Source organism: Antechinus flavipes, chromosome 2 (genome assembly GCF_016432865.1).
Source record: "Antechinus flavipes isolate AdamAnt ecotype Samford, QLD, Australia chromosome 2, AdamAnt_v2, whole genome shotgun sequence".
NCBI classification, from domain to species: domain Eukaryota; kingdom Metazoa; phylum Chordata; class Mammalia; order Dasyuromorphia; family Dasyuridae; genus Antechinus; species Antechinus flavipes.
Window position 1 is genome coordinate 342,602,008 of NC_067399.1, and position 12,390 is coordinate 342,614,397.

At 37.7% G+C, this 12,390-nt stretch overlaps 1 protein-coding gene across 2 annotated transcripts in view; it reads left to right on the plus strand.

Moving 5' to 3' along the window:
• Positions 1–1,624: 1,624 nt before the first annotated feature.
• SUSD6 (sushi domain containing 6) overlaps positions 1,625–12,390 on the plus strand; it is a 117,489-nt gene continuing 106,723 nt past the window's right edge. For both annotated transcript variants that reach the window (XM_051977909.1, XM_051977910.1), the window contains exon 1: positions 1,625–1,932. The gene's annotated coding sequence lies outside the window, so the exon portion shown is untranslated. The remainder of the gene's footprint in view (positions 1,933–12,390) is intronic.

A 12,390-nucleotide genomic window follows, 5' to 3' on the forward strand; every position in this document is an offset into this window, starting at 1 on the left:
TAGAATGACTCAGAACATTTAACCTTGAACAGAGCAGTCCAGCTGGTTTCCCTACTATTCTTTAGTAATTTGTCACTTAAGTGCTGGATTTCATATCATACACAGGCATTTCATTGTTCTTTTTTCATGTTTTTAATTGTTTTTAAAAATGATTCTTACTATAAGGAAACATACAAATGTCGTACCTCTTAAAGATCACACTTCAGTGACTTTCAAAGATATTGTGATTATTAGTGGAAGTATACCATTTCAAGAATCAAACCCACAATGAAAAAAGGATTAGTTAAACCAAAGCACAATGTTAAAATAAATAACAAGAGCTGTCAAGGTACTGTTACAAAATATTTTAATGAATCTTCAGAAAATAAGAAAATACTTCTAGAGAGATTTGGGTAGCAGGAAGATTTTATTTACTATTTACTGTAAATAAATATTATTGCTGAAACATGCTTTTTCATTTAACACTCTACAAACCATTATCAGAAGTCCAAGTGAGCCTGAAAACTTCCATTCTCTATCCCCAAAATAATTTGGATATATATATATATATATTTAACTTTCTCAAAGTCTTGTCTCAATTGAGGGAATGGTAAACTGTGATAAATATACTAGAATTGTTCTGGAATTAAAATCCAGAATGGAAATGGTATACTGCTATATAATCTCTTGCCAGGCCACACATCAAGAAAGATTAAAAAACTTATCCAAGAAATCAAGATAAAGATTCTTCAAAAATTTAGAAACTAGCCTGATTTAAAAATCTATAGTGAATTTTTGTCATGTAGAATCAAAGCTATAAGCTAAAGTGGCTCCAAGGATAGTGTTGGATTTGGTAGCCCAGAAGACCACTTCAAATTCCACCTCAGACACTGAGTCATCTTGGGTGTCACTTTACTTCCTATTTTCATGAATTTCCTTATCGGTAAAATGGCATCTATAACTCAAGAGTGTTGTGAGGATAAAGTAAGATATTTATGAAGTACTTTGCAAACCTTTCTCTCTTGGAAGGACATTCTATTCTACTATCATAGATAATGATACATATTTACATATTGGTAACATGTAACATAGATGTAACATGGATATTATTATTAAAGATATATTTGGGAAAAAAGCTTGTAAAAGGTTCAGTTAATATACATGATAAAAACATGGTTTCGTGAAAAATTTAAAAATCCAAAATTAAAAATGTCCAAATCTCATAAATCCAAAACTCAAAATGGCAGCAAAAGGATATACTGCATATTGGATTTTTGGGTTTTTTTTTTTAAGATGCAAAGTTTATTGTATATGCCAATTAATTTAATTATTTCACTCAAGCCCAGTTATCTCGTGCAACCCAGACTGCCGAGAAAGCAGGCGCCACGCGGCCCTACCCACTTCTGACAGCGTATGCGTCTTTCAGCACTGCGTGCGTGCAGGCGGCGGCGGAGGAGGAGGAGTCGGAGCCGGAGCCGGAGCGGGAGTCTCGCCCTGGTTGGCTGCTGGAGCCCAAACGTTCTGCAGTTGTTACGTCCCTTTTGTTGCTCCGCCCCCTACTTGGCCTTCCTTCTCTTTGCTCAGTCTGCTTCGCAGCCCACCCCCCTCCACTCCCGGCTCTGGACCCCGCCCTCCCGGCTTTTCTCCTGAAAGGCTCTTCCCCGCCCCCAGCCCAGTACAGCTCAGCTGGGGCGGTGACGCGGCCGCCTCCGCCACCTTCCATTCTCTGAGTCCTGCGACAAGTTCCTTTCCCCCTCCCCCTCACGCTCTTGCCTCTCCCCCTCCTCCCCGCGGCTACTGCCTGCGCAAGGCGGACGGACAAGGGCACTCGAAACCTGGGCTGCGGACCCCGCGGAGGTGGCGGCGGGCGGACAGGCAGGCAGGCGGGCAGCCTGGACCAGCCGACATCTGGCCGGAGGGCGCCGCGCCTGCTCTTTGCTTCGTTGCTCCAGGGTGAGTTGTCTCTGCCGGGAAGGGAAATCCGAGGTGACGGGACCGGGGGGAGGGGAGCTTTGTGTCCCTTAAACGCTCCAGGAGCTGCGGGAGGCGGCATCGTCTCCTCCTTACCTTCCTTGCTTGTCAGGAGGTAGTCTCCTGTGCTGGGTCCTGCACGGCCGATGAAGGCCTGTCCACAGGGGCGCCGGGTGCATATTTCCCCCGAGGGAAGGAGGCAGGTGGGTGGGAGAACTTGGTTCTGGGCTCCTCCTCGGGCTCTGTCTCAGCTGTCACTAGGTGGGAAGGTTGGGGGGACATGCAACCCGAGGCCGGGGAATTCCTGGGACCTGCAGGGCCGAGAGCTTCGAAATTGACTAGTAGATGAGGTTCTCTGGGAGTGAGGGAACCTCTGCGCAGCAGGAGAGCCGGAGCATTGGAGGAAGAGGCGTCCGGGGCGAAATGACACACACACACACACACACACACACACACACACACTCTCTCTGATGTGAGCAAGACCTGGGAACCAAAGGACTGTACAAAACCGAGGAATACAAAGCTGGAGGGTGGAATGGAGCGGGGGAGACAAAAAGAGAGTTCTAAAATCAGCAAGCTTCTATTAAGCGTCTATTGTGTACCAGGCTCGAGCTCTGGAAATACCTAGAAGAGCAAAACAAAATGCCAAAAAGGAATTCTATTAAAGATCTCGCTATCTAATAGAGTCTGAGGTTTGAACTGAGAACTAGCGACTCGGGCTTCTCAGACTCCTCAAAGTCGAAGGCTAGAAACCGAAAGCTGCTTCTTGCCTTCTGTGTAAGAAGTTGTTGGAGAAGCCTTTTCGTCTCCTTTAGCACCACTCTTACCTATTCCCCCCCACCTCCGTTGACCTGATTAATGCGTTTTAGATCTTACTTTAGTTTTGGTCTATGGTTGCAAGCAGTTTGATTTAATTGTATAGAGGATTTCCTGAGGAAACCTTGTAATGGTAGGAGGAAACTGTCAATATCTCACGTTTCAGTCTTGAAAACTTTATTATCTTAGTGTCTCGATAAAATCACTTCCTGTTTTTTGAGACTCTGAAGAGAGGGGGAAAACAATCTTGTTTTTTTTGCAATTCGAGATATGAATGAGTAAAGTTGGACTATCCTTCACAGGATGGCTGCCATGTCTGAAACAGGAAAAAAAAAAACTTGTGAATAGAGGAATATCAAGTGGAAATATGTTATGGAAGTAGAAGTTGGGGACAAGATTAATAGAAAGTGCAAGGATTTCAGGGAAGCCAGTTTGAAGGTCCTTTTGGAAAATTTGATGTGATTTTGTTTAGTCTTGAGCTATATGTTCCTTAAACGCTCCAGGATTTGTGAGAGGCGGCATCGTCTCCTCCTTACCTTCCTTGCTTGTCAGGAGGTAGGAACCACTGCCTAAGGTTAAAAGTCCTTGGTTCTTCTACTTGTGGGGAAGTATCTTTCTACATTTAATAATCCTTTGTTTTCCCTTCTTTTGTTGGACTAAAAGCTGCATTTTTGGATCCCAAAAGATTTTAAAGTATCCTGAGACTTTTAGGACACCTTTTATATGTGTATATGGAAAACTTCCATCTAATATATAATGCATCGATGCTCATCTATCTGTTCTAGAAATTCCATTTCCCACCAAAGGCCAGGGTCTGGTTGAGAAAATTACAAATGAAGTTTTGGATCTCTATTACAGAGATCCAGGTTACAGAACTGAAGAATTATTTTTATCCCTCAAGTAAAAGAGGCTTTAGGTCTAACATGAAGCTTTTTCAGATTTCCATTTCCCTCCCATGTATCTAGTTCCTCCTCTTGTATCCTCTTATATATCTTTAGTATGTTTCTTTATGTGTACTTTGTATTTTGTCTCACCATATACAATTTAAATTTCTTGATGATGGGGAACTATTTCACTTCTGTCTGTGTATCTCCCAGTGTTCAGCCTATTAATAAGAACTTGATAAGTGTTTGATAGATTATATTTCTATTTTCAAACTCAATTTCCTTATTGAAAAAATTGCCCCTTAGTGCCATCTGTAACTTTTCAGTAATACTTCGACCACATATATGGCCTTTGCATTTCTTGGTTCTTCCACACACCTTTCTTCCACAAGATCTATGTATCAGATTATCTGAATTATTTTCCATTGTTATATCAGTGTTCATGTACTAAATGATATTTTAGGTATGCCAAATGGGGCTCCTTTTGCTGCCTGCAACTAGGTGGAGAGCTCAACAAACAGCTTTCAAGTGACTCATAAAAACAAATAATCCTTAAACAATTTATCTAGTTTGTAAGTTTTCATATTGGGCAAAATTGTTCAAAAAAGCCCAATTACTATCTGGGCTTCACAGTTGAGGTCTTGGCTTCTCAGTTCCTTATTTGGAGGGATTTTTGGTGACATTATGGGGTATTTTTTCCTTCCCCAAGAAGGGAGTTGATGAATAGTGAGAAAGAGCAGGGATGGAATGAAATTCATATTGAGGAGGAAAGGAGGAATAAAATTATGCAGCATGCAAGCCAACCATACTAAGGTTTTAATGCCTTCTTTCTATTTCCTGGTGGCTTCTTAGGCTATAATATATTTTCTGGTAGAAATAATCTCCCTTTTATAGCAGTTTTTAGGGCTTCTTGTGATGCACAGCTCTTTTTTCTGGAGTTCAGGGTGATGTTTCTAGGCAAGAATTTCATTCAGGGTTCTTTAAAGTAAAGAATAATCTTTTCTAGTTCTAGGTGCCTTGTCATTCTACTTGTCATTCACATTCACTCTCTCCTCAAGAAAACAAAAAACACTTTTTGGCTGCTTCCTTGTAACTGCTTCTTTCTTTCTCCTGTCCACTTGCTTCCCAGGACTATAAGACTATCTGGTCCATCAATCTGCAGGTCACAGCTTCTTGTCTACTCACAGAAGAACATTGTTTTCTTTAAATACTGTTTGCATGTTAGTTTCCTCATTTTAGTGACAGAATTGGAAAAGAAGGAAGGTGGTCTCAGAGGCTAAATTTCTTGGGGCAATGAAGAAGGCCCAAAAAAGGACAGTTCGTCTTCCTCTCCTGTTCTTCCATAAGCACAAGAGAATCCACTGAACAGTTGATGACTGAATAGTTATACCTCACTTGTAACCTTAAATATCTGCAGGTGTATTAGTATCCAGTGAAATGATTTTCCTTGGCTTATTTGCATGTGTTTTTTTTTTTTTTTGAGAGATTCTCATTAGCCCTAGACTTGCAATTAGGTTTTTTGTTTTTGTTTTTGTTTTGTTTTGTTTTTTTTACTATTATTACTAAAGCTTTTTATTTACAAAACATATGCTTGGTTAATTTTTCAACATTGACCCTTGCAAAACTTTCTGTTCCAAATTTTTCCCTTCTTCCCTACCCCCTCTCCTAGATGCCAGGTAGTCTAATACATGTTAAATATATTAAAATATATGTTTTAAATCTTTTTTGGGGGGGCAATTTGGGGCAAGTTAAGTGACTTGCCCAAGGTCACACAGTTAGGTAGTGTTAAGTGTCTGAGACCATATTTGAACTCAGGTCTTCCTGACTTCAAGGCTGGTGCTCTATTCACTGTGCCACCTAGCTGTCCCTAAAATGTATGTTAAATCCAACATATGTATACATATTTATACAGTTATTTTATTGCACAAGAAAAATCAGATCTAGAAAGAAAAAAAAACTTGAGAAGGAAAACAAAATGCAAGCAAACATCAACAGAAAGCATAAAATGCTGTGTTGTGGTCCAGACTCAGTTCCCATAGGCCTCTCTGTGTGTATATGGCTTTTTTCATCACTGAACAATTGGAACTGGTTTGAATCATCTCATTGTGGAAGAGAGCCATGTCCATCAGTTGACTATCGTATAATCTTATTGTTGCCATGTATAATGATATGGTTCTGCTCATTCCACTTAGCATCAGTTCATGTAAGTCTCTCCAGGCCTCTCTGAAATCATCTTGTTGGTTGTTTCTTACAGAACAATAATACTCCATAACATTCATATACCATAATTTATCAGCTATTCTCCAATTGATAGGCATCCATTCAGTTTCCAATTTCTACCCACTACAAAAGGGCTGCCACAAACATTGTTTGCAATTACATTTTAAGATTATTATTTTTATTGTCAGAAGGAAATTTTTTATTAATAATAGTGATATTAGTATTGGGTGTATCTTTTTGCTGGTATAGCTATAATTTTAATTATTTAACAGCATAGTATAGTATAAACAGAGAGGCAACTTAGAAAAAGAAAAGCAGTACCTTGGATGCAGGAGGTTGGGGAGAGAGGTGGTGTGGCATCCTGACTTGATGACCTCAAGTGAATCATTTGCTCTTACAGTGTTCTAGGCAGTTCTCTAAGATTTTTAATTTCAGAAGAATTGCTGAAATAAATTGGTAGATAGTTTCCATACTTAAATATATGCACTCAGGGCATCACAGATTTGGATCCACTTGTAAAAAAAGACCATGCAATGTTCTATCATTAGGAAGTAGGTAATAGAGAAATGATGTTAGGGAAGAAAAAAATATTCTTTTTTACTTTGAAAGGCCTTGCCAACATTAGTCTGATAATCTACACATTTTAGTACTATTTATAGAAATCAACATTCATTCACTCACAGTCAAGATGAAGACAGATATTACATAATCTTTTTCTGCTAGTGTCTCATGGGATGCTGGCCAGTCAGTTCACTCTGTTCCACTTTAGTAGTGGTCCTGGGCATGATTCTAGCATCAAAGGGAGAGGGTGGGGGAGGAGAGGTTGCTGCTCTATAACATTTGTTGTACTTCATTGAGTTTGTGGAAAGCTATGGCTTGTGACCCACCAGCTTATTTCATATAGATCTCAAAGCTTTTGCTTCTAGAAATTAAGACTCCCATTACTAGCACTCTGGCTATGGTTCAAGCCAGCAATCCATTGTTTCACTAGTTGGTTTCTGACTCATCCAGAATCTGTGTGTATGGCATGCATATGTGAGATGGGGAGGATGGGAATGGAGGAGTGTGTAAACTGTAGTTTTAATCTGAAAAATTTGAGGATTCAGAGAAAATAGTATCATCTGAAAATCTTGGGTTTTAGGAAACTTGGTACCATCACATATCTTCATTATAATTTTGTTTCGTTTTTCCTTCCTAATTTGATAGAACTGCAAATGTATTCTTAGCCTTCTTTTCCTAAGAATTAAAAGTCTATATAGTTTAGTAGCCCTTACTGGGAGAGGATGGAAAGTGTCTTAAAATCACCAAGCCATTGGTAGCTCTGTCACCAAAACTAGACTTTGCTCTATTTGAATCTCTGTTGTAATACATGCCATATTGGGTACAAGGCTGCAGCAGCTCAGCTAGAGAAAGATTTATTTCAACTTCAAGGAAGTACTGCAAGAATAACTAGAACTGTCAGATCTGATATTTGGAAGCTACCTATCATCTGCTGTTTTGTTATTATAGGTTTTCCTCTGTCCCTCAAAGAACACAAACTAAACATGAAAGTATCAGAAAGTAGCCAGCCAATATCTCATTCTACATTCAATAAACGGGATGGTACTGAACAAAATTTTCTCAGACAAAAACAGATACATCTTAATGTTGTTGGATACTAAAATCCTGCAGCAATAGAATTTTAAACTCTTTTCATTGTGTAATTTGAGCAGGACTTTGTTATTTGATGTGTGAGATGGGTAATCACCTTGCAGCTTGTGAGGTACATAATAGGCTCTCAATATGTTTGCAGTTGTCAAAAATGCTGATTGGCAACTCATACAATAAAAGAGGATCTGCTGTGGTACAAAAATAAGTCAGAATTTTTTCCCCTGTCATCCAACTCATGAAAACTGGACCTAAGAATCTTTTTTTTTTTTTAAACAACTTTTTATTGATAGAACCCACGCCAGGGTAATTTTTTACAGCATTATTCCTTGCACTCACTTCTGTTCCGATTTTTCCTCTCCCTCCCTCCACCCCCTCCCCCAGATGGCAAGCAGTCCTTTACATGTTGAATAGGTTACAGTATATCCTAGATACAGTATATGTGTGTGGAACCGAACAGTTTTCTTGTTGCACAGGGAGAATTGGATTCAGAAGGTATAAATAACCCAGAAAGAAAAACAAAAATGCAAGCAGTTTATATTCATTTTCCAGTGTTCTTTCTTTGGGTGTAGCTGCTTCTGTCCATCCTTGATCAATTGAAACTGAATTAGCTCTCTTTATCGAAGAGATCCACTTCCATCAGAATACATCCTCATACAGTATCGTTGTTGAGGTATATAATGATCTCCTGGTTCTGCTCATTTCACTTAGCATCAGTTCATGTAAGTCTCGCCAGTCCTCTATGTATTCATCCTGCTGGTCATTCCTTACAGAACAATAATATTCCATAACGTTCATATACCACAATTTACTCAACCATTCTCCAATTGATGGGCATCCATTCATTTTCCAGCTTCTAGCCACTACAAACAGGGCTGCCACAAACATTTTGGCACATACATGGACCTAAGAGTCTTAGGTCAAAAAAAGTTTGTTTTTACTACTGTAAATTTATCAGATTTAATTTATTTATTTAATTGGTGGCAGATGAAGGATCCAGATATCTCCTGACTCCTATTTAATCTAGTATGTTTCCTTTCCATCTTATATATCTTGTCATTACTATCCCTCTGTCTAAGCACTGTTACCTGATTTTTAGTTAAATATTTAACATGGGAACTCAAATATGAATATTAATAATTTGTCATTTATAAAGAAACATTTAGTATGAATGAAAGCCTACTTAATAAAAAACTCCTTATGTTCAGGGGAGCAAATTAAACTTTGCAGTCTTTTGAAGAATTTTCTTTATAAAAGTCAGTGGATGTGTTTTGTGCTTCGTTACATTAGAGTGTTCTTCTACCAGATGGAACTCAAAATGAGGGATTAAGTCAAAGTTTCACCAGTTCTGAATTGGGAATGTTAATTTGTACCCTTAAAAGCCCTTATAAAAAAGTAACTGGTTAATATATGCCACATATTACAGGTGAAACCTCCTTTAACCCTAGTTTACAAAAGTTATTTTAACCATGTAAAATAGTAGATGATAATATATTACTCATGTTAGTTCCTATGAAGACCCTATCCTTGAAAGATTTGTATCCATCTGGGAGATTAGAGGCCTCACTCTGCCACCAACTCATTTATGACTTTGAGTAAATTAATAAACTCCTCTGGTCTTCATTTTTTTTGCCTGTAAAATAAAAGTTCTGGCTTAGATCATCTTTAAAATACTTTCCAACTCTAATACTCTCTTCTAAATAACTGTGGCACTGAACAGTGAGTATTTTTTCACTATTCCTCTCTATTTATCTTTGATATAATTTGAACTCAGCATGGCCATTGACAGCATATAGTAGTAATTCTTTCCTTTTCTGGAGTATAGATTACATGGTATATTTAATGGCTCTGAGAATGAAATACAATGTTTTCTATGCTGTCATTTAGAGAGTACACCCCTTGACTGAGCAAATTAGACTGACAACTTTAAATTACTTTTCATGTTCTATCTCCTGCAATTTATTCCCATCAATTCTTATGGGAAGTCCTTCTAATTACTGGGGCAGAGAGGAGGGAAATTATGATAATCCTCATTTCTGAGTTATGTTGCTTGCAATTTCCTGTTTGGGAGTTTAAAAGGATCTGAGTTAGAATCATCAAATCATTAGTGGAGTTTAAAACATGTTGCCCAACCCACTTGTTTTTATGAGGAGAAGAAATTTCACCTTCAAATCCCCCCAATCCCTCAAATCTAGGAGCAAGGCAAAAAGTCTTATCTGTTCATTTGGTGCTATGGCTCATAGCTTAAAAATCTAAGTACTCAGAAAGATATAATTTACTACTGTATTTGAAGATTATTTTCTTTCTCTCTTTGGTAAATAGCATTGTTTCCAATTCCTGTAAAGATAGTTTAAAGCATTCTTTTTTTTTTTTAAATAAGATTTTGAGTTTCAAGTTTTTTTCTTCTCTCTCTCATCACCCCTCTCCAAGAATGTAAGCTGATATAGGTTATACATGTGTAAACATGTATTTCCACATTAGGCATGTTGTAAAAGAAGTACCAGAATAAAAGAGAAAAGCCACACAATCAAAAATGTGAAAATAACATACTTTGATCTGTATTTAAACTCCATAGTTTTTTTCTCTGGATGTAGAGCTTGCTTTACTTTCAAACAAGATAGAAGACAGAACTTAACTACCGGAGTCTTGACATTTGATGTGTCATATAGAATCAGAATATTAGCATGGAAAGTGATCTTAACGATCACATATTCCCCCCAGTGTATTCATTTTTAATTTCCCAAGAGCATTAATGAGAGACAGCACTATATAATGATTGGAGAGATGAACTTGGATACTGAAAGACCTGGTTCCAAGTCCACATAAATTGTACCATCCATTAGTAAATCATTTGATCTCTCTGTGTTCCAGGCAACTCTCTAAAACTGTAAATTAACATAACTCTTCTAACATGCTCTCTACTACTTTTTCCAGCCTTCTCATATAGTACTTCTTTTTCAATACTCTGATCCGTTGATGCTGGCTTTCTTGCTGTTCTTTGAACACCCCACTCTGTCTTTTCACTGACTAGATCCTCTTTCCTGGAATCTCACCTTTTTCATCCTCTTCCTTGCTTCCCCAGTTTCCTTCAGATCTCAACTCAAATCCTGTCTTCATCAGTGTTGATGCCTTTCCTCTGAGATTGCCTCCAGTTTTATTTATACCTTGTATTTTTCATTTGTTTGCATATACATTTTAATGAAGGAAGGGACTGTTCACCTAACTCTATATCTCCAGCACTTAGCATAGTGTCAGGCACAAAGTATATGCTTAATAAATAATTGCTGACTGAATGAAATATGCTTTGGTGAAGAGAATTTCCATGAGTAAATTCCCTTTACTGAATAAATCACAATATTAGATGCCTTCTTAATGTCTTTCAACCCCTCAAATTCCTTTGATGATAACTAGCAGGGTGTTCTTAGTAATACTTAATAGATACTAACACATTTTTGTTCTCAAGGTCACACAGTGACAGAAGCCAAGTCTTACGATTCCTAATTCACTAGACCACTGTGCCTTTCTAAGAATTTTACTGTTGGAAAATATGACTATTCAAAAACAAAGACTTCATATTCTGCTCTACATGTCAATGTGAATGCCAAAAGTGAAAGTACAAAATGAGCCATACTTAAAGAATAGGTAGGTCTTCAGGAAGCAAACCTCTGAAGAATTGATTTTTGTTTAGGTTGAGTCATTTTGTGTTGTTGGTTTTCCTTCCTATAGATATATGAGATGCTTCTGAGTTATGGTCCTATTAATACATGATTTACTTCCATCCTTAATCTGTTGCTCAGTGCTACCAATAAATTTAATCATTAGTGCTTTATGGGGGTGTGTGTGACATTTCAAGGCATAGGAATTGAATCCTCTTCTTATTTTTATTCTTATTATTATTCTATTTTCATAACTATAGATTTCAAATTTCAAAGGTTTATTTTATATTTTGGAAAATATAGTTGCTAATAAGAAGGGTGATGAGGAACTTTATATGTATCTCTAACCAGACTCCAAGACATAACTTTCATGTTCAGTTGTTAAATATCTGTTCTAGTACATACATTATCTTTTAACCAGGGAGGAAGGAGGTGCAGATAAGTTAAATGAATTGTCCAAGATGATATAGAGACTGGGGTTGAACTCAGACCCTCTGATTCCCTATCTTAACAAGCAGAGAGTTCACTTAATTTGGAGGCAAAGAACCTAGATTTAAATTCAGACAGGACATTACATAAACATGTGACTGTCTCTCATTGGATCTAATTTTGTTAATCTGTAAACTGAACTAGATGACTTACAAAATCCCTTCTAGTTCTGAATCAAGAAGAGAAAGGATAATGGAAAAGACAAGAGAAGAAAGATGGACTAATTCAAATGATTCAACAAATTCAATAAAATTGCAAATATCTGAGAACCCAAACCATAATTTCTTTTCAGGAGGTGCTACTGTTTCAGTTGACATGTTATTGACATTTTTATAATATTAATGTGTTATACATTGTCCATTCAGCTGCTAACATCTTTGTTTTATCTGCATCACGGGAGAAGCTCAATTCCTTGAAGTTTGTTTTATACACTATTTTACATACGTGGACATTCTGTATAATGTGAAATACTAAGACCAGACAATCAGTCTCTATGTTTTGTAATAGTGATTTACCTATATTCATTCTCTCTCTCTCTCTCTTTCTTTTTGCTGAGACAATTGGGGTTAAGTGACTTGCCCAGGGTCACACAGCTAGGAAGTGTTAAGATCAGTGTCAAAGATTAGATTTGAACTCAGGCCCTCCTGACTTAAGGGCTGGTGCTCTATCCACTACACCAGCTAACTGCCCTTACCTATTCTCTTTTTCTCACTTTAAGTCCCCCTTCA